Source organism: Furipterus horrens, unplaced genomic scaffold (assembly GCF_987537825.1).
Source record: "Furipterus horrens unplaced genomic scaffold, mFurHor1.1.pri manual_scaffold_13, whole genome shotgun sequence".
Lineage (NCBI taxonomy): Eukaryota > Metazoa > Chordata > Mammalia > Chiroptera > Furipteridae > Furipterus > Furipterus horrens.
In genome coordinates this window covers 32,595,984-32,618,330 of record NW_028327183.1, presented here as the reverse complement: position 1 = coordinate 32,618,330, position 22,347 = coordinate 32,595,984, and the positions used below count along the sequence as shown (strand labels likewise).

General features: G+C 53.0%; 1 protein-coding gene across 4 annotated transcripts in view; it reads left to right on the top strand.

Moving 5' to 3' along the window:
* Positions 1 to 22,347, top strand: part of CBFA2T3 (CBFA2/RUNX1 partner transcriptional co-repressor 3) — a 95,339-nt gene that overhangs the window by 1,247 nt on the left and 71,745 nt on the right. The window lies entirely within an intron of this gene.

Here is a 22,347-nt window from a genome sequence, read left to right as displayed (position 1 = left end):
ACAGGGAGGTGCCAGGTTGCTGGCCCTGGGCGGTCTTCTGGTCCAGTCCAGCTCCTGATGGGCACCAAAGGCAGCCCCACCTGACCCCACTGTCCTGGAACCAGCAGCTCAGTTCTGCCATCCACCACTATGCCCTGGGCCAACCTTTCCTCACCTGTGCCTCAGTTTCCTTGTGTGTCAAACCCCATTCTCCTGCTTCCTGATGGAGTGTAGGAGTGGTTCTCAAAGGCCAGAACAGGAAAGAAGGGGTAGGAGGGTGGAATGTACATGAGAACTTCTGGCTGCTATTTTGTTTAGATGATGAGGCTGGGGAGTATTGACTTGTGAAAGAGTTTGAGGCCAGGAGGTGGCCATGAACCCATCTGTGCTCACAATGTCAACTGCCATGCTGGTTGGGCTGCAGATGCCTGGAGCAGATGGTCTGGGTGGACCTCTGACTCAAATGCTCAGCCTGTGGTTTATTGACCCCATGGTCACTGTGCATCCCAAGAGAAGCACTGCTTGCTTGAGTGGGGAAGTCACTGGGAGGAGGGAAAACAATAGGCATTTGGTTAGTGGGTTCCACTGAGGGCCTGCCTGGGCACAAAGTTCCCAGCCCTGGGACACTGGTTTTTAGGAGCTCATGTACCATCTTCTCTAAATTATTTGACCCCAAGACAACCACAGCCACACTGGGAGACATCCTGTCCCCCAGAGCTCCCCCAGGCAAACAAATGCTGGCCTCTGTGATGCCGGAAGGCAGCACCAGCGGAAGAAGCAGTGCACTGGGCTGCAAGGACCCCCCAGGGTCCTGGGGACCCAAGGGTGCAAGACAGGCCTTCAGGCAGCATAGCTCCACCATGCAGCTTCTCGGGCCTGCAGTCTTCCAAGCGTCTCTGAAAAAAATCATGTTCAGTGGCTTTAACTACAAGAAGAACAGTAAATTATATCTTTTAAAGCTAAAGTGTAAGGTTTTTTCCGTTTGAGAGCAAACATATATAAACACTGCCCTGCTGCCCTCCTGTTTGGTAAGAGATGAGAGAGGAGCGGGCTGTGGGGCTGAGGATGGGGCGCCATCCGATCTCATGGCCAAGTGCAGGGCAGGCCTGGGCAGCCTGGCCCCTCTCTGGCCCAGCCCCTCGGAAACCAGTGCTCTCACCAGCCCCACCGTGGCACAGGGTCTGGGACCCCTCAGGACCCCACAGTGTTGTGGAGCTGCCAAGGACAGGTGAAAACCCAGGGGAGGAAGCGATGGCCCCATTCCTTGTGGTGCTCAGATTTATTAGACACTTACTGTATTCGCTAGGAGCTGTGCAGGGACTAGGGGCTTATCCCCACAAGTCTACTTTCCAGAGGAACAGACTGAAGTTTAGGGTGCTATGTCCCCACAGAAAGCAAAAGTGGGTCCCAGGACAGAGGTGCTGGGAGCAGAGGCCTTGAAATCTGCTCACGATTTAGCCTGAAGCAGAGGAGGCTTGTGGGGGGCGGGGGGGCAGTGGGGGGTGACCGCCCTGAGACAGGCCTGTTCAGTATCACCTGAGAGGCTGGCATGAGATCCAGGTAGCAGACTTCAGATTAAGCACTAGATAGTGAGCATCCCACCACTGCAGGAGTCTAAGCAAAGGCAGGCTGAGATGTTAGGGGGTATCAGGCAAAATCCCATGGAGGGCACTGTCCTGTGAGGAAGCCTGAATCTGCCAGAACCCAGCCTTGGGTTCAGAGGCCACCACAGTCACCAAATGCCATGGGCTCCTCCTCCCCACTTCGCCTTCCCTCCCCCATACTCCTCCTCCCCTCCAGCTGCTACCTGACTAGAGGTTTTTCTCTGGAATGTTCTCTGCCTGGACTGCCCTTCCTGCTGTATTAATTTTCTGGGGCAGCTGTAATAAATTACCAAAAACTGGGTGACTTAGAACAACAGAAATCTATTCCCTCCCAGCTCTGGAAACAAAGTCAGAAAGCCAGGCATGGGCAGGGCTGCATGCCCTTCAGAGGCTCTAGCGGAGGGTCCTTCCTGCCTCTTCTAGCTCCTGGAGGCTCCAGGTGTCCTTTGCTTATGGCCACATCACTCCACCCTCTGCGTCCATCATCACGTGGCCTTTCCATGTGTTTCTCTCTGTCTTCTCCTCTTATGAGGACATGTAATTGGATTTAGAACCACTCTAGTCCAGGTGACCTGTGCTCCAACTGTCTGCCTGCCTGCATTCCAGGCAGCAGGGTTGGGGGGAGATGCCCAGAGGCTGCACAGCCCACTCTGTCACAGCACTTGCCCTCCGGGGGCAAGAGAGGCTAGGTGCCTCCAGGGGGTGTGGGGCAATCTGAAGCTGAAGGAGTCTCTGTCTCGAGGCCCTCTGCCCCACTTTTTGCTCAACCCTGGCCCTGTGGGAAGACAGTCAGCTATGGATTCACACAGGGAGGGCCTAGGGCATCTGGGATTAGAGTGTGCGCGAGAGGACATTGGAGTCACAGCCTCTCTCTGTGATGAGGAACTGAGCACAAAGCCCAGAGTGACCGTCTGACCAATGACTGTCCATCTGTGTCTGTGCATACTACTGTTAGTACTTATTTGATTTTGCCTGTACCGTTGCTCTTATCTCTACTCTGCTCATGCACTGCAAGGCTTTTTCCCAAAGTGACAGACCTCATCCCCCATCTCCTGTTCCCTCCCTGTTGACCTCATAGTGCTGGGGCTCCTGTGTTAGGATCGCAGCTCAGGGCCTGCCAAGCTGCTGTGACTGCCGTCAAAGAGGATACCAAGGTTCTTAGGGGTACACAGCAGGCCAGAGCAGAGATGCACTTGAACCTGCTAAACTGCTGACTCTACAGAATGGATGCAAAGAGAGGTACATGGGGGTGAGGACCCGTTTAGGGTAGAAAGCTGGCCTCACACCCCTTGTCAGATCAAGTGATCCTGGCAGGAAACCAGTAGCACAAGGATGGGGTAATGGAGTGTGGATAGCTGGCAGAGGAATCATTCATGAAGGTCAAACAGAGTGACAGGGACAACCAAGAAGTCTGAGAAGAGGGTGTATAGGGGTAGAGAGAGAGGGGCCAGGAGAGGGAATAGAGTGGGGGGCTCTGGACATCTAAGGATCCAGGAAGCTTTCTGCAGAGCAAACACCCATCTCTCTCCCCACCCCAACTCCTCACATCTCCTGAAGCCCCATGGACAGCCCCCAGGACCAGCATCCAGGGCACAAAGCAGAGGAGCAGGGGCTCAACTTTGAGATAAATGGATGCTCTGGACTGAGTCTTACAGCCGATTCCAAGCGCAGAGCCCCCACCCTTTGCCGTTGCATCAGGAAGAAGGGGAAGCCTGTGGAGGGAGGACTCTGCTTTACCCCAGATCCTAGGAAAATGGGTCTTCTTTCCTCCCCTGGTAGATGTGGGGTGCTCTTTCCCTGGGACCTGCAGTTTCTGCTGAAACTTGCCCCTTCCTTCTCTGTCCCTCGAAAGCCTTATGGGCCAGTCAGCAAGAGGACACTAATCACTCATGTCCTCCTCATCCATCAGATCCTGAATCTGAGCCTAGGAAGACACCTGCCACAGGGCAGGGTGTCACCCAAGGTGACAGGGTGCACTCCAAGTCAGCTTCCTGGAGGAAATGGTCCCACAGGGGCAGCTGGAGGAGGCAAAGAACACTTTCACTTCTTGACTCATCCTGACTGAGAAGAAAGGCATCCTTAACCTGCCTGCACTGAGCTGCGTGGGGCTTTCTCAGGCACTTTCACTTCTGTGACTGCAGCTGACCAGAGGATGCACAGCCGGGAAAAGCAGCCTGGGGAGAGGCCTGACCTGGTTGTAGGTGACCCATGGCTCTCTGTCCAGTGCTTCTTCCCGAAGATGTCCACTTGGGATGGGGCTGAAGGAGGGGAGAGGACCAGGGCAGCCATGAGGGGAGAGAAGAAGGGCCTCTCCCAGCACCATGCCCCCTCTGAGGACACTCCCCCCAGGCCAGCCAGACATCTGTGGACTCCAAGTTATTCATACTGGTTGCTGTGGAGTCAAAGTTTTCTGCAGTGGGCGTTAATGACATTATCATCAAAACCACGTGCATGCTCCTCTGGCACGTGGTTCTTCTCCCGTTCCTTGTCGCATCACCCCCTTGGCCACAGAGCCCCAGGGTACCTGGGTCAGAAGCCCATGCTTGCACATATCCCTTCCCAGAGCCGGTGGGTAAGGGGTACGGGGTACAGCCTGCCTTCAGGTGCGCTCATCTGAGTTGACATCTGAAAGACATGGAGAAGAGTCCCTCCTCAGGCTCGGCCACCTCTATTTCAGGTGGGAGGACACAGGTAGCATTGCCAGGGGCTCAGCCATCCTTAGATAACTAGCAGGGTATGCGTCAGGAGGCCAGTCTCTCAAACAACACAGGTCTTCTGAATGGGCTGTTATCTGAGGACAGGGGAAAGGGCCTCTGTGGTTGTCCCCCCAAAACTCAGGCTGCTGGAGGGGAGGAGGCGGGTGGAGCAGAACTAGCGATTCTATTCCATACTTTTTCCTAGGCCAGCCACCCTTTAAGGCATCATTGACTTGGTTGTACAGGTGAGGGCACAAATCAGAGAAGTCAAGGAACCTGCCTAAGGTCACACAGCATTGCTGTTAAGGATATAGACCTCCCTTTCTGCTGAGCATCCTCCCCAGGAGGAGAGGTAGCCCAGGTGGGACCTCAGGAAGGGAATCCCTTTTGCACCCACCACTTCTCATGTGAAAGCCATGCCCTGCAGTCCACACCCTCAGCTGGACCCTCCAAGAACCTTCAGTAAGGTCTGCCTGCTCCACACTAGGGAGCCCAAGGCAGATGTTGCCTGGTGCCCACAGCTAACACCTAGATTAAGCACATCCCAGCTGATGGGGCATAGCTGCCTGCCCATCCCAGGATCATTGGGGTGAGACCCCGCCCCTTTTCTGCTGGTTGCTGTTTTGAAACCTTTTGAAAAGTGGGCCCACCCCTGCCCATATCTAATACCACTCACCACTGAAGTGCACCTGGGTGTTTTTAGTGCCCACTCCATCAAGCTGAGGGTTCTAGAAGAGTGTGGCCCTCTGAACTTGACTTTCACTCTTGTTGGGGGGGGGTTGCAGAAAGAGGTCCCTCCTTGAGAGGGCCACCTGCCAGTGTGGGACTCACAGCCCTGGGAGAGCACATGGCCACCTCCCTTCCCTGGGTCTGCACAGCTTCACGAACATGTAAAGGGGATGGAGGATTCAAGGTGAGGTGGCCTGAGAGGGACAGGGCAGGATCAGAGGAGGCTGCTTTGAGGACGAGAACTGTGGCAGCATACTGTGCCCTGGTCTCTGTGGTCTGGCTTCCCTGAGCCTGTTTGCTCATCTGCAAGGGCAGCAGGCTGGACCCGATCAGTAGCTGAGATCAGAGGGCTGGGCTGGGCACCAGCTCTGACACTTGACCCACGACCCAGCAGGCTTGTCCCCTAGCATCCACAGAGGCTAGGACAATAAGAGACATCCCCTCACCCATACCTACCCGACCCAGTGCCCAGCTCACCTTCCAGAAATACCCCCTCCTGGAATCCTGGCTGTGACCCCTGCAGTCACTTTTCTGGCCAAGGCCACTTGGTGCAGCTGAGAGGGAGCCCATGGAGAAGGAAGTAGGAAATTCACTCTGCCCTGCGGGCTCCCGGCGCTTCCTCCTTCCTCCCAAATAATGCACATTTTGAGTGTTGTGGAAAGCCCCAAGTTCACAGACCCTAAGAGGGGGGAGTGGAGTTGGAGGAAGGACAAGCAGGAGGGGCAGGAAAGACCTTACACATTGGCCCACCCTCCAGGCTTCTGGGACCTGGGATCCCAGGCCAGCTGGGTCCAGCCCAGCCATCTCTGTCTGAGATTCAGAACTTCCTCAGCAACGGGGTCCCATCTGTCGAGTTGTGGGGTTGAGAACCTGGGGTTTTCTCATGGCTGGGTTCTCTTATTCAAAGATCTTAAGTTTTCAGCTCCTGCTCTGGGCAGGGCTCCTGCCAGCCAGGGCATGGGACCCCAACACCCAGCCCCTGGAGCTCAGTCCAGAGCTCTGAGAGGTTGCAGTTGGCTTGAAGGTCCCAGGTCCTGCCTGCCCCAGGACCCCCATTGCTGGCCTCACATCTCCTGCTGCCTCAGCCAGGAGAGGAGAGAGGCTTCTCCCCTAGAAGTTCTGTGCAGCCCCGACTCCCTCCTTCCTGCTTGTTTCCCAGGGGTCCTCAGTGCATGGTACTGTTCTGTATGTTCCCCCAGTCCTGGACAGACAGATAGACGGAAGAATGTCAGAGCTCATTCTAGCTCCTCCACCACCATAGCATTTCCTAGACCAAGGTTGGGAGCATACATCCTAAAAGCAGGTGATAGGTGACAAAAAGTGCAAGTCAGAACCCGTGTCACCCCCTCCCATTTTCAACCCTCAAGGGCATTGCACCCCCAAACTCTCCAAGGCCTCAGACTCTCAGCCAGGGCTTCCATGTCTGCAGCTGGAGGGACTGTCCCCACCTGGGGGGCTCTCCAGGCAGGGCTCCACCCAGAGCTTCGGGGCAGAGAGTGCAGCTGGTTCAGGGGAGATAGGAGCATGCAGCTTCCTGTCGGAAACCGAAACTGCCAGGTGCTTCCCTCCCTCCCACGGAGACCCAGAGACAGCTGGACCCAAGTCCTGCAACCCCGCTCCTCATTGCTGTCCCCAGGCAGGGTCAGGAAGCTCCCCTTTGGGGCAAGCACCTGGGTCCTCCCCGACCTGGCCTCTCACCTCTCACCACACCACACATCTCTGAGCCCCAGTTCACCACCTGTGAAATGGACTGAGGCAGCCTCTGTCCCCTGGGGAGGACATGTGCCAGAGCCTCGCAGTCCTGCCACCAGCTGGAGCTGCCGGTCTAACCTGAGCCACCCTGACAAAGGATTTCAAAGTCTTTGTACAAAACCAAGGATGCAGACTACCTTAATCATTTTAACTTGAACCCATGAAAAACTGATAGAGTTGCAGATAGATCAAATTTAACAGAATATTAAAGCCAATTTTGCTTGTTTCTTCTTACTCCTTCACTCTGGCTGCTAGAATGTGGAACATTTCACACACGGCTCACGTTCAATTCCTGCCTGATGAGCTGCTCTGAGTCCATGGGACCCGGGAGACAGGAAACGCAGTTCTCACCTGTCACCAGCATCTGGGCCTCTAACGTGCTCCTTGTGTGCCTTATCCCTTTCTTTCAGTGGCCAATCTTTAATATAAATTATGAAATAATTCACACACACACACACACACACACACACCAGAGAAGCCTCATCATGGGGAGCAAACAGGGAAGCATGCCGCACTGTGTTCCTCAGCTGGCTCCCTCCTGCCCCTTCTTAAAAAAAAATGAATTTTGTATTCAGTGCCCCCTACCCCAGAGGCTGCCCCACTCTGGGGTGCTGAGATGGGATCATGAGCGGTTTCAAGCCAGCCTGCTGCAGCAGGACCCAGCTCCGTGTTCTCAGCGGGGTCTTGGCTAAGCTGTGCAACCCCCACCCCTCAGTCTCAATTTTCTTATCAGTAAAACGGAGCCAGTAACACACATCAACACTTAGAGGCCAGGGAGGCCGTGTTGACCCCACCCTCGGTCTGCTCTGTGTCTTTCCCAGATACATTGTGATTTTCTGTGTTTTACATTATTCCATGTTCTCTGTATTCTTTTGCAATCTTCTCTTCTCTCTCCTCATGCCCATTTTATATGGCGTCAGTGCAGCAGCTCCTGCACGGTGTCCCTGTGGTCCCACAAGCCCAGGCAGGGCCAGAGGATGGAGCTATAAGGAGAGTCCCTCCCAGTTCTGGGGAAAAGGCCTTTTGTATAAAGTGTCCAGCAATGTTTCTGGAGGTCATGAGGGTAAGCTCCTGAGGGAGTTCCTAGTTCTAGGAAACCACTGTGCCCGCCAGCTGCAGAGCCTAGGCAGGAAGCAGGGCACTGAGGGGGGCGCTGGGCTCCTGGAAATTTTAACTGGCCTCACCTCTGAGCACACATGGTGCCTCAGCCAATCTAGCCTCATCCTTCCTGAACGCAGGTGCAGTAGTGAACCCCGGTGAGGACGTGGGGGGGAGTCCAGCTTAGATGAGTAGGTGGGAGAGAGGTCAGGGAGGCCCTGCTGACACCGCTCTCGCTCCGCTCTCTGCGCACACATGCACTGCGGTGGCCCGGCCACGACTCCTGCCACACTCCTGTGGAGGACAGGTTAAACCTGCAGTGCTCTGCGGGGAAGTCCTGGCATCGTGTGAGCACAAGAGATGTGACCTTTGAAGCATGAGCCCTCCGAGCAAGCTGGGAAACCCCACTCTCCTCCAGGAGGCAAGAAACAGGGTTCCAGGTGGTCGGGGGGAGGCTTGGCCCTCCACAGCACTAGAAGGAGGAGGAGGCCGAGGGGTCTTCTACATCTGCCACTTGCTGCCTGAGCCCCTCGCTGCCCCGCCCCCCCAAACATCAGCCATGGCACAGACGAGGGGGCCTTGGCCTGTCCTGGAAAGGTCAGAAAACTGAGCTAGTAAGTGGACACCCCTGCCAGTCCCCTGATCAGGCCAGGAGCATGTGACAGAGCTGTGCCTCCATGCTGGCAGGGCCTCTCCAGCCGCTATGGTTGGGCCTGGAGTGGGCCAGACAGGAACCTGCAGCTGCCTCTGACACCAGAGCAGCCAGCTGGGGCACCAGGGGTCTGTGGGAGCCTAGTGGGGATCCTGTGTGGGTCCGGGCCAGCAGGTGGCAGCGGTCATCATCACATTTCCTGTCCCGGAACTCTTAGGGAAGCACTTTCCTTCACCCTCTTGTGCCTGTGAGGGAGGACCATTGGCACCAGCTTTGCCCCTGTGCACCAAGAGCACAGCAGCCACTCTGTGGGGGAGGGACTGTCATACATTGAACAGCAGGGCCTATTCTTGAAGCCAGTAGTTCAGTGTTTTTAATTTATTTTTGCTTGCAGTCCTTCTAAAATGTTTTTGGAAAGCCAAGTCTCCTTTAAGGTGGTACAAAATGGCCTCGCTCTGCTCAGTCACACCCGACCCTAGGGTTGCTTCTTTTCTGGTGGGTGACGTTGGCCCATGGCTGCTAGAGAAGTTTGCAAAAGAAACAGTTAGCTACACCCACAACCTGGCCACAGGATCAGGAGTTAGCACTCCCGGGCCCCTCCATGCCGCCTGCGTTGGTGAGTGCCACACCGGGCACATGCCTATTTCACATGCGCCCTACGCTGGTGGCACCCAGCCCACTGGCATGAAACATAACAAGGTGGCAGAGGCAGGACCCAGAGCCCCTGGGGATTGCCGCACCTCGAATACAGTTCTAAACCAATACCTGGGGGTAGGACCCTTGGCAGTGGTGCCAATGGACCAGTTTGTAACATCTAAATATTGTTCTTTAACCAGTCATGAAGGTTGTGCTGGACAGTGTACTGTGTATTTTATATTATGCTATATACCTATTTTATGAAAACCTCGAAGCTGCAGATTTAGTGTCCTTGATTAATGGAAATGTTACCACAAAACCAAACTGCCAGGCTGGTCTTTGCTGGAAATCATTCTACCCAGACTGATGCTTGTCAGTTTTTAATTCAAATAAGCCTGTTATTAAATGACCCAACTGTCTCACTTCGACTTCCAGTTCAGATATAAATGGGTGGGTGGATGGTGAATGATGGGTGGATGGATGTTCGGATGCGCTGGGAGAAAAAGAAAGTGCCAGACAGGCAGGGAGAAAAGTTCAAAGTGTACCTTTCAAAAAGTTAAAAACATAATTCTTAAATGAACATACAGCAAATGAGCATGTGTCAAAGATGTGCCTCTCTCTTGGAAAGGGAGCCAGCCGATGGTAGAGCTGCTTCACGGGAGGACATGGGCTGCATTCCTTGGAGACAGAAGGCTTACGGAGGCCCTGAAGCCAGTCAGTAAAGCACAGTCTCCATGGAGCAGAAGTAGTTTGTGGCTTGTCCACTTCCTACAAGTTAGCACCTAACTTACAGCCTGGGACCCAATCAGCAATAAATAGAAAGTCAACACAGCATGTCCCCTAAGGGCCACTGACCCTTGGCAGCTGCAGGCTTGGCACCAAGAGGATATGAGGAAGGTCAGGGGCACAGAGGCTTGGTGGTGTTTATGCCTTGTGGCAGAGCACTGTGGTTGGAGTTAGGCTGCACACAGAGAAGGAAGAGCAGGAGAGCTGAGGTGAGAAAGGAGGATGGGCAGACCACAGGCCCCTTTTTTTTTTGCCAGAATAATCTGGAGCTGGAGAACTCTGCAGATTCCTTTAAGCTATCTTGCCCAGGGACCTGGAAAGTCCTGTGTGTGTGCCCGTTTTGAAGATCACAGCCATAGGGCAAGAGACATCCTGCCTGTTGCATGGGGCAGGGCTGGGTGGGGGTGGGGGGGTTCTCTGCACTCTTTTCACCGAAAGACAGAATCCCTGTTCTTTCTGAGGACACCACTCAACCAACGGCCCTCCATTTGGTGTTCCCCCTTCATGGTGAGGAGACAGGGGCTCAGAGAAATGAGGAGCCCCTCAACCTCTGGGCTGCATCCCAAACTCTGCCTCCTGCCTCCCTACCCGCTCCCCGCTACCATTGTGATTCAGAGGAGGTGTCATGCAGGTCTGAAGCTGGCCTGGTCATTTCACTGCCAAAGCAGGGAAGTGGCAAAATCAGCTGAGAGAGTCTGGGGGGATGAGCTGGTAGAAGCATGGATGAACCTGGAAAAATTATACTGACAGAAGCCAGACACAAAAGGCCTCATTCCATTCATATAAAGCCCAGAACGGGCAAATCCATGGATACAGAAAGTAGATTAGTGTTGCCAGGGGCCAGGGGAGGGGGAAATAGGGAGTAACTGCTAAAGGCGAAGGGGTTATCTTCAGGGTGAAAAAAAGTCCTGAAACTAGATAGAGGTGATGATTGCACAACAATGTCAATGTAATTACTGCCACCGAATTATTCTTTTTTATTTTTTAAATGGCTAAAATGGTAAATGTTATGTTCTGTGTATTCAATCATAATAAAAACATTTTTTTCAATTTCTTTAAAAAAGAAAAAAAAAGGCATGGGAAATGAGCACTTAATCCAGGCTTCAGGGCTCCCACTGACCCATCCAATGTGTGTCCTGCAAACATGGAAACTCATCAGTGACCTCGCTCCAGGGAAACCTGTGTCACTGCCCTCTCCCGGGCTGTGGCCACATTATCTCCCTCCTGCTCTGGGGCTGTGCAGCTTCCTCTGGCTTCCCCTCCAGATTTGCTGTGGGAGGAGCTGGCCCCCAGCATCCTGCCTGCTGCCCCTAGCCAGGAGCTTATCTGCCTGGAGCCTCCCTGCTGCCCTGGGATGGGGCGGGGCAGGGCGAGTGGTGGCTAAGAAGAGAAGGCACAGGGGTCCCTTCTTTATCTCCTCCTCTGCAGGCAACGGAGCATCTTTGCACATGTGTGTTGTCCAACCACCCCAAGGCACCTCTGCACACCTGGGATGCAGGGTGCACACCCGTGTTCCCCTTCTGAGCATGAGGGATCAAGGTGCAACTGTATGCAGAATTCAGTCATGGAATTGGAGCCTGTGACTTTCAGAGCGCAGGGCGCCAGGGTGTGTCCTCCCCATTATAACACCAGGTTTCTGGGGACACCTGTTTTGGGAGCATGACGGGTGCCCCCAGGAGGACCGAGGGAGTTGCTGAGCATGACAGCGCTCTGCAGGCCTCAGCCAATGTCACCTCTGAAATGCAGCTCCTGAGAAACCCCCTGGACATCTGAGTCTGGACTTTTCAAGTGGACTTTTGGGTGATTGTCCCCACTGACTGGTCTGGGCTGCAGGTCACCCCTCCAGTGGCCTAGGGGCAGGTGTAGCCAATCTATCAGCACATTTCTGCTGAGCTTAGACGGGGCCTCAGCATTCTTCCCAACACAGTGCTCCCAAGGGCCAGGGCACTTCCTGCGAGTCCTGGGTCAGTAATCACACACTATCCATGGGGAACAGTTGTCCACTGCCCACCCCCCATCCATGGGTGACCGATACTTTTTAAAATGCAATTTATATGTCACATCACAGTCAAATTGCCATAGGAGCATCCACCATGCTACTTTCTGCAGTTTTCCTCCCTGAGCACAACCCTTAGTTGCTCTGTCCTGAGTGAGGAGTCACATGGCTTTTCTAGTCTTCTTTGCACAGCCATTATGGCAGGTTTGAGGAAGTACTAACAACACCAAGCAGGATGGAAATAAGGGAGGCCCAGAACAAGGAGGACATAACCACTTGCTCAGGACAAGACCTTGGACCTTCTCTGGGTTCTGGTGCTTCCTCTACAAATAGGGTTGCAATTAAAGTCAAATTTCAGATAAACAGTATTTTGATATAAGTAGGTCCCAAAAACTGAAAATATACTGAAAATTCTTCATTGTTTATCTGAAATTCAAATTTAACTGTGCATCTTCTATTTTTATTTTCTAAATCTGGCAGCCCCAAACATGAAGGATTTGAACACTGTATCTATAGGATTGCCTTTGGTTGCAAAGAGCAGAAAATGAATAACAGTATAAACAGGATTGTTTGGTTTAGTCCATATAACAAAAGCCCAGAGGCAAGGGATCAGGCTAGTGTATTTATGACGCCATCTGGAACGCAGGCTTTTTTTTGCTCTTTCTAGTCCGCCATCCTCTGATGTGTAGCTTCCTAGTTGCAAAGTGGCTGCGCTACCTCCAGGCATCACATCTGCATTCCAAACAGAAAGAGCAAGAGAGAAGGTGCAGAGGACAAACAATGGGTTGGTCCTTTATAATAAGGAAAATTGAAACTATTGTAGACACCACACTCAACAGACTTGATAGGGTCTGAGTCCAAATCTCTAAGGCCCTTCTCTCACCAGGACTTTCTGGCTTCTAATTTCATATCTTCTCAGCTGTCTTCGAACAGCCCCACACCCATAACCCCATCAACCCAGCTGTGGCCTCATAAAGTCAGCATAGCAGGTGACACGACAACCATTTGACAAATGACAGTCTTCACTGAACTTGGAGGGTGGGGGAAGACCATATTGCCTGTGACCCCTGCAACAAGCCATCATTACCACACCTCTCTTATCTAAATGGCCAACCAGAGAGAGAGTGGGCGGTGGGAGCTGTGACCTGAGGTTCCCAGGCTCTTCCCTGAAGGGTCTCGTGTTTCTCGCAGGTTTCTATTGAACATCATCCAAGAGGGCAGCAGACTTGTCTCCCCTGGAATTTCACTAATCTTTTTAAACAACAACAAAAAAAAGCCCCAGCCTTCCCCTGCCCTGGGGCTGCGGGGGAGGGGGGGCATCCGACACCAGAGTTTCTCTTTTCCCGTTTTCTTTCCATGACCTTTCCAAGTTGCCAGGGAGGACAGAGGAGAGGCAGGTGCTCCCCTGGGCCCTTCTACCCCAGCGTCTCTCTCTTTCCACCATTTCCTTCCATTTTACTCCTTCCTGGCTTCTCCAACAATCACAGCATTGTGCTGATTTATTTCTAGAACATTCTCTCCTGTTACTCAGCTTTAATGGGGTAGCACGCCCCAGGCCACCTCCTGCCTCTGTCCTCTCCAGCTGCCCTCATGATAACCCCCCAGGCCATGAGCCTCCACTCAGGCCCTGAACACCCCATGCTCCTTCCAGGCCTGGTTTATCACTCACATTCTCTTAGCTGCATCCCTCCCCACAAACCCGCCGTCATCTGCTAGGGTGACTAGCCTCACTCACCAAGGAGGCCCCTTCTGCTCTCTGATGATGGGGAGGCACCCCCAAATGTCACAGCCTCCCAGTGGTCATAGCACCTATCTGTGTGACTGTCCAGTTCCCACCTGTTAGCGCAGGGTGGCATCAGTCCCTCAGGTCAGCACCCTTGGCACCTGGCACATGGCCTGCCCTGGAGTGGCTGCAAGTAAACAGATCTGTGAGTGACCCAACCCCTGTATCAATGGAAATGGTCTGGGCTCACTCCTGCTTTAGTCCTGTTGAACTTGAATTCTTGTTGAACGTGAAGGGCTTGAGGCAAGGTTTCCACTCTGCTCACCTTTCATCGCCAACCCTGGAGGGTGCCTGGCACAGATGGGCACCCAGCTCACAGTGGGTGAGCAAATGAGCACCTGGAGGGCCCAGCTGGGGCAGGGGCTCAGAGAGGAATCCAGAAGGTGGCTTCGGTCTGCAGTGGGGGGCCAACAGAGCTGGCTGTACCCCAAAATCCTGGAGCCTGGGGCCCCCGAGTCCCAGGGAATGAATTTGCTTCCTTTCCAAAGGCCAAAGCAGACAGCTGAAAGGCGACTGAGTTGGACCCTCCGTCTACGCCAGGCCTCAGTTACCCACCCACACCCAGCCCTGCGTCTGAGAAATGGGACTCTTTTCCTCTCTACCATCAGAGGGCTTCCACAGACAAGCTAGAGCGGGCTGCCCAAGGACGTTGAGAGCCTGAGTGTTTCCGTGTGAGAGACCTTTCCTCCTCCTTCTCCACCGCCGTGCCCTGCCTGGCTTCACCCTAGCATGCCTCCCAAATAAAACTTCTCCTTTCCCTCCATGAGGAGTTCCCCATTCGAGGCGACCACACCGCCCTCAACTTCTCCCTGGAGTTTCAGGTTCTTAGTTATTTTAGGTCTTCTTCCCCACATGGCGGGCGCCCAGAGCCCTTTCCTCTCTGGACAGGCACCGTTGCTGTGGCTCCTGGGACTCCTGCCGCGCCCCAGCACCGCTGGTCCCGGAGCCTCGCTGACGCTGATGCACTGCTGCCTGCACCCAGCCCCTCCCCAGGCCGCCTCCCTCCCCTCCCCCACCTGCTCCTGGGCGTCTCCCCTGGAGCAAGGGAAAGTGGGTGCGCTTCAGAAGGTGCTTTGGTTCCGGATCTACTTTGATTTTAAAACTGCTGTCTTGTGATAACTCACACAGCATACAATTCGCCCATTTAACGCGTACAATTTCAGTGGTTTCAGTATAGTCAGAGCTGTGCATCCGGCATCATAACCTAATTTTAGAACATCTCCATCTCCCTTGAAAGCAACTGTGAGCGCCTTAGAAGTCACCCCAGCCCTGGGCAACCACCAATCTACTTTCTGTCTCTGGATTTGCCTGTTCTAGACATTTCCCATAAATTGGATCGTATGATATGCAGGCTTTGTGTCTGACTTCTTTTACTCAGCACGTTGTTTTCAGGTTCATCCACACTGTAGTGTGTGTAAGGACTTCATTTCCCTTTCTGGCTGGATCCCACTCCATTGCTGGGACTGTGCCCCCCTTCAAGTTAACTTGCTCAGCCAGGGGTGTATGACATCCTGAGTGTGAACCGACTCACTGTGTTAATGGGACAATAAGAACAGCCACTCAGGACTAGAGCGAGGATTCAGTGGCGGGGGAGGGGAGGGCAGGAACACATGTGGTATGCCCCACATAAGCGGGAGGTGACACGCTGGTGCTGGCTGTCACCTTCACCACCACCACCACCACCCCCCACCCCCCGGGTTGCCAGGGGCAGTGAGAGGAGCACTGGGCCTGCGCTCTGTGCACAGCCCTGCTGTCCAGGTTGTGACCCAGCCCCTTGGTGAGTGCTGAGTTTGCTGTTGGCTGGGGGCCGAGGGAGCCCAGCCAGGAGACAGAGGTGTTTTGGGAGTAGGCACAGGGGCAGTTCTGATGAGGGGTCCCAGGAGCAGGCTGGGTTTCCTGACTAGTGAGCTCTAGAACCTTCCAGAGCACTTGGTGAGAGTGAGGATTCTGGGCTTCTGGCAGAAGCTCACCCTCAGTGGGTCTGACCCGCAGCTGCCATGGGACATGGCCATGGGACTCAAGGCCAGGAGTGGCTTCCATTCTGGGGTACAGTAGGACAGATACTCAGAGGGGCACTTGGGGCTTCATCTACTACCCTAGGTGTGAATCATGTATTCTTGGATTTCAGGCTCTGTACTTACACCCTGGCTGATGTGCAACAATGAACCAGAAACTAAGCCCCATGGGAACAAGTTGGGGAGCCTACAGACGCTTAGCCTCTGCCCTTGACCAGCTGCCAGGGGATGACTCTGCTCTGGGGCAGCAGGGTGGTCCCTGGGCGCAAAGAGCTGACCTCAAGGCTCCCCAGGAAGAAGCTAGGGACACTCTGTGTCCATGGGGCCAGGAGGCTTTGCTTGGTGATGACTTTCTCGCAATGAGGGTTGTCATGAACAGTGGTCCTGACTCACTGCTTCCTCTTCACTGTGCACAGGAGAAATGGGGCCCTGCTCCCAGAGTGTTCTGACCTCTCCACGCGAAGGGTCTGCCAAGCCTCTGGGGGCTGGTACCAGGCCTGGGAGAGTCACCAGAACCCAGACCATGGTCCTCTGCACCATGTGGCTGACATCCCAGAGCCCCCCCACCCCCCTTCAAATTCCCAAGGGACAGTGTATTTTGCTGGCCTGGCCTGTCGGCTGTGGCTGAGGGGTGGGACCACAAGGTAACCCTTGACTCAGGTGTTATTATGATGGAAGATTGTGGGGGGTTTGTCCCGATGGGTGGGAACCCTATCATGTTGCTTGAGTTCCACTGTGGTTGGTGGCACCTGTAAGTGGCAGTGACCACACTCAGGCATGTCCAAGGGGCAATGCACACCAGAATCACTAAAGAACGAGACCATTTAGCTCAGAAGTTGAAAATGAGCCTCGCGTATGTGAGCAGGGATGGGCGCCTCTCGGATCCGCTAATCTCCTATTCCCTTGCAGGCTCAATTCTGCCAACCAGCACTAGCCCCACAACAGGCAGGCAGCACTGGCAGCCCCAGTCATAATCCCCCTGGTTTAGCAATACAGCAGAAGAAAAGCTTCGCTTCCATGCTCAATATCTGACCCCAGGAAGGATCCGGGCATTGCTAGCCCCCTCCCACCACCCCCAGGAGGCCAGAATGAAGGTATCTTCCTAATGTCCCTACCTGGTCAGGGGCCCACCTCGTGGCCAGAGGGCAGGTGTATTTCCAGAAGAAAAGGGACACCATGCAATCTGGGCACCACAGACCACATGTCTCCCCCACCCCAGGTGCGGTCTACACACCAGTGTAGGAGCAGGTAGAAGTGTGTCCATCTCCCTGTGGGACACGCAGAGACTGAGGCTGAGAGAGGCCAGAGTGGGGGGGGGGGGGCGTGCTGCTCCCCTCCAGGGAACCTTGTGGCTTAATGCTGTTAAAATTCATGAGACTTAGTCACAGCAAAACAAACCCAAATATTTATTTTCCCAGGAGTCAATTATGATTTTAATAGGCAGAAATTCCAATCCCTGGGCATTGAATAGCAGTGAAAGGTGCTTTGCCATCCAGCTAACACACGCAGCCTAAAAACAGAGAAAGTCACCCCATCAGTGCCCCTTCCCCACTCCCCAGGGAAGCCCCTGTGCTTGCCTTGTCCCTGCCAGGAGCTCCCCCACCTGCCCTGCATTCAGATCCTGCCCAGATGCTCTTGCTTCCAGGCTGGTCCAGAAATCCCTCAGTCACTGAATGCAGCATCTCAAGGGCAGGACCCGTGGCTCCTCTTTCTGGGAGGCGCTCATTCATTTCATTCATCCCCGGGCACTGGCTGGTCCAGGAACACGAGGCAGGAGGCAGAAATAAGCTGTTGTGGCTAATCTTCTGGGAGTGTCTGACCTTGGGGACCCAGGGCTTGCTTCCAGCTTTTTCTGCCACCCTTTTTTTCACAGATACCCAGGCAGGGCAAGGAGAAAAGGAGGCTCTTGCCGTTCATACCCATCTCTTCTGTCATGAAAACAGCTTTCCTGGCAGCACCTGGACCACAGATGGGTGGGTGGGAAAGCAAGGGACAGTTCCCAGGGTCAGCCCCTCTGCTAGATAGGCTCCTGTTCCTCTGAACAAGTTTGGGCCTCTTGGTAAGAAAAGGCCTTTGGAGATCTCATGCCCTTCAGACCCCTGTAGTGGCTCTCCTCATAGAATTGAGCCACAGGGACCAAGTGGAGGGAGCAGAGGCCGCTGTCCTGAAAACAGAGCTTCCCTCCTGAGGCTCAGCCCCCACATTTGTGAAATCAGTGGTTTCACCTGGCAAGCTCAGGGGTCTCTTCTCCTGTATGACAAGCCCCCTCCACCCTCCCCTCCTCAGAGCCAGGGCAGCCAGTCTGGCGGCATCTTTCCTTCTTTGTGTCCTGCCATTGAAGGTCACAGGCTGAGGACATTGTGGGCAGGCTGAGGGACAGGGAGGACAAGGGAAATCTAGGGAGCCCAGAGGACGGGGAGCGCACCACCAGCACACACTTCCTGCCCTGCTTCATCATCCCCTATTGTTGCCCCTACAGCGGGGGTGGGGGGGGGGGTGCGTTTCCTGGGAGTATTTAAGGGACAAAGGAGGAACAGGTGGGTTTTTCTTTGTGGGTGAGATGGGCATTCCTTCCCTTAGACACTCATTCAACAGCAGACAAACACAGCAAGGTGGTCTTGACAGAGCCCTCTGCGGGTTCTGGATCCTTTGTACCCAGAACACAGTGGGGGCAGGAAGCCAGAGCCATAGTTTCAGGGGTCCCCCACCTCCTGGGAGGCTGGGCTGTCCTGGGGGGAGGGGCAGAGGAGGTGTGCAGGACCGGAGGGCCTCTGGGCATCAGCAGCCCTGGGAGGAGCTTGCTGGCAGGAGCAGGGTGTTTCTGAGGCAGCTGTGTACTTACCTGAGGGGGCTGGAGGTGGAGAGCAGTGCGGCGGGGGACTTTATCTCAGGTGGCATGACAGGACCAGATTCATCTTGTGGAAAGCTCTCCAGGTGCCCTGCAGAAGGACTGGAGGCCATCCGGCTCAAGAGATAATAAACGGCCCTGTCGGACAGGGAGATGGATGTGGGCTTGGAGATCATCCATCCCGGGGCCTTCCCAGGTCTCAGGCTGACAAATGGACCTCTTCCACCTTGGCACCGCAGCAGGCAGGCCTGTTCTTCTTGCTCACACTCAGAGCTCAGCAGCCAGCTCCCAGCAGCTCCCAGCAGGCACGACGGAGCTATAAGGGCTGGGGGGTGCTGGGGCACAAACTGCCTTCCAACAGGGGCCATGAAGTAAATGTGTGTCAGGATGTGTGGTGGCAGGTGACAGAACACCCCTGTGCCCGCCTCACTTGGGGGAGCACAGGCAGGACCCAGGATCCCAAGTATGTTGGCTCAAGTAACAGGCTCCAGGAAGGTCAGGATGGGACTGCCTCAGCGCTCCCCAGGTCCAGCCTGGATACTGAGGGAACACCCTCCCTGCTCTCTCCAAACAGATGGCTGCAGGCAGTTCTAGGCACACCTCCTGAACAAAGGAAAGAGAAAGCTCCTCTGTTCCAGCTCAAAAAATTCGGGAGGATTGTAATGGGCTCACCTTGGATCACATTTCCTCTTTTTAAAAAATTATGTTTTATTGATTATGCTATCACAGCTGTAACATTTTTTTCCCCTTTGCCCTCCTCCACCCAGCACCCGCTACTCCCTCAGGCAATCCCCCCACCATTGTTCATGTCCACGGCTCATGTGTATAAATTCTTCCGCTACCCATTCCTATACTGTATTTTACATCCCCCGGGCTATTCTGTAACCACCTGTTGCTGCTTCTTAATCCCCTCAGCTCTTCACCAGTTCCCCCACACCCCCTTTCATCTGGCAACCTTCAAAACACTCTCTGTATCCATGATTCTGTCTCTGTTCCTGTTTACTTGGTTTTATTTTTAGAGTCAATTGTTGATAGATATGTATTTATTGCCATTTTATTGTTCATAGTTTTGGTCTTCTTTTTCTTAAATAAGTTCCTTTAACATTTCATATAATAATGGTTTGGTAATGATGAACTCCTTTAAATTTTTCTTGTCTGGGAAGCTCTTTATCTGCCCTTCAATTCTAAATGATATTTTTGCTGGGTAAAGCAATCTTGGCTATAGGCTGCTGCTTTTCTAGACTTTAAATATTTCTTGCCAATCCCTTCTAGCCTGCAAAGTTGCTTTTGAGAAATCAGCTGACACTCTTATGGGAACTCCCCTGTAGGTAGCTACCATAACTGTTTTTCTCTTGCTGTTTTTAAGATTCTCCCTTTAACTTTAACCTTTGGCATTTTAATTATGGTGTGTCTTGGAGTGGACCTCTTTGCATGCGTTTTGTTTGGGACTCTCTGTGCTACCTGGACTGGCATGTCTACTTCTTTTACCAAATTAGGAAAATTTTCTTTCATTACTTTTTCAAATAGATTTCCAACTTCTTGCTCTTTCTCTTCTCCTGGCACCCCTATGATGCGAATGTTGGAGAGCTTGAAGTTGTCTCAGAGGCCGCTTACACTATCCTCAATTTTTGGATTCTTTTTTCCTCTTGTTGTTCTGATTGGTTGTTTTTGCTCCCTAATGTTTCAAATCATTGATTTGATTCTTGGCTTCATCCATTCTACTTTTGTTTCCCTGTAAACTGTTCTTTATTTCAATTAGTGTGTCTTTTGTTTCTGATTGGATTTTGTTATGTTGTTGAGGTCCTAAGTTCCTTGAGCATCCTTATGACCAGTGTTTTGAACTCTATATGTGATAGGTTGCTTACCTCCATTTTGTTTAGCTCTTTTTTCTGTAGTTTTGATCTGTTCGTTCATTTGGGCCATGTTTCTTTGTTTCCTCATTTTAGCAGCCTCCCCGTATTAGTTTCTATGTATTAAGTAGAGCTGCTATGATTCCCTGTCTTGGTAGTGTGGCCTAATGTAGTAGGTGTTCTGTAGGGTCCAGTGGCACAGCTTCCCCTATCACCCAAGCTGGGTACTCCAGGTGTACCCTCTCTGTGGGCTAAGTACACCCTCCTCTTGTAGTTGAGCCTTGATTGCTGTTGGCAGGTCAATGGGAGAGATTTACCCAGGCTACAAGGACTGGCTGTGACCATTGACCACCAACCTTTCTCTCCATGGAGGATCAGCTTTGCAGGAGCAGGGTGGTCGTGTTTTGACCTGGTCTGTATCTGTCCACTGGGTACACAGGTTCTGGGGTTTCCCAGTGGTGCAGGCCAAGGTCAGGATCCACCTGTGTTCTGCCCAGGGCCACCCTGCAAAGCAATCTGAGGTGGCTGCTACCCATGCTGGGATTAGAGATTCCCAGGTGAAGCCAAGCTGTGAATCTAGGCTGGCTACTTCTAGTGCTGGGCCAGGACCACTTAGCAAGAGGTATGGGGGCTGGGGGCTCACTGAGGCCGCCTGTTGCTTGTTTGAGAGCATTTAGGAAGTTGTGAAGCATGAGCCAAGACCAGCCATTCATATGGAAAAGTCACTGGGTTGGGCTCATAATCTGGGGGTGATGGAGTCTCAGGGGATCTCCAGGACAGGGCAAACAGTGTTAGCCAGGTTGATAGATTCTCAGATACGGCACCTACCTGCTGGCTCTGTGGCTCTATGGGGACCAGAGTTCAGAAAAAGGACAGTGGCCTCTGCCTACCTTTCTGTCTAGGAGAAAGCTATCCCCCAGGTCTTGCCTTGATGCCAGACACTTCGGTTCCTACCTGTATGCCTCTGATGCCTTTTAAGCTGCTACCTCAGTGTTGGAGCTCAGAAGGATTGAGTCTGAGTAGGTGAGTCCATGTGTGGATTCTTAAAAAGGAACTGCTTGAGACTAGCAGTTTCTTCCACTGACTTAGTTCCCACTGGTTTTTGCAGCCAGAAGTTATGGGGACTTATCTTACTGGCACTGAACCCTTGGGCTGGGGGAGCTGGTGTGGGACTGGGACTCCTCGCTCCTGAGATATCCCTTCCGAATTTTTTTCGACCACACGTAGATATGGGACCAACGCGTTCCACATCTCCACCCCTCCTATCAGTCTGAATAGATGTAGTTTAATTCCATAGTTGTCAGACTTCCATTCAGCTCAATTTCTGATGGTTCTGAGTCATGGTTTTTCTAAAGTTTAATTGTCATTTTGATGTGGTTGTGCAAGGAGGCAAGCTGTGTTTACCTATGCTGCTATCTTGACCGGAAGTCTCCATATGCCCTCTTCTTGTCCCAAGCACTGTGGCTGTGGGGGTGGAGCTATGAGATCAGCCTTCTGCACCCTGGGGCCAGGGAGCAGGCCTGTGACCTGAGCAGGTGCTGAGAAGCCCAGGCCTGGCACTGGTCCATTACATATTACAAGTGTGCTTTTAAAACCAGCTGCTATTTTTCTTATTTAAAAGAAGTAAAAACAGCCCTGACTGGTGTGGCTTAGTTGGTTAGGCGTCATCCTGCAAAGCAAAAGGTTCAATTCCCAGTCAAGGCACATGCCTGAGTTGTGGGTTTGGTCTCCAGTTGGGGAGTAAACAAGAGGCAACTGATCAATATTTCTCTCTCACATCAATGTTTCTCTCCTTCCCTTTGGCTTTCTTTTCCCCTCTCTCTAATAACAAATAAAGAAATAAATAAATTTTAAAGTAAAAATAAAACAAAATATAAATCCAGATATGCAGCTAGGAGAAAAGAGGGTGAAAATGAAACAAAA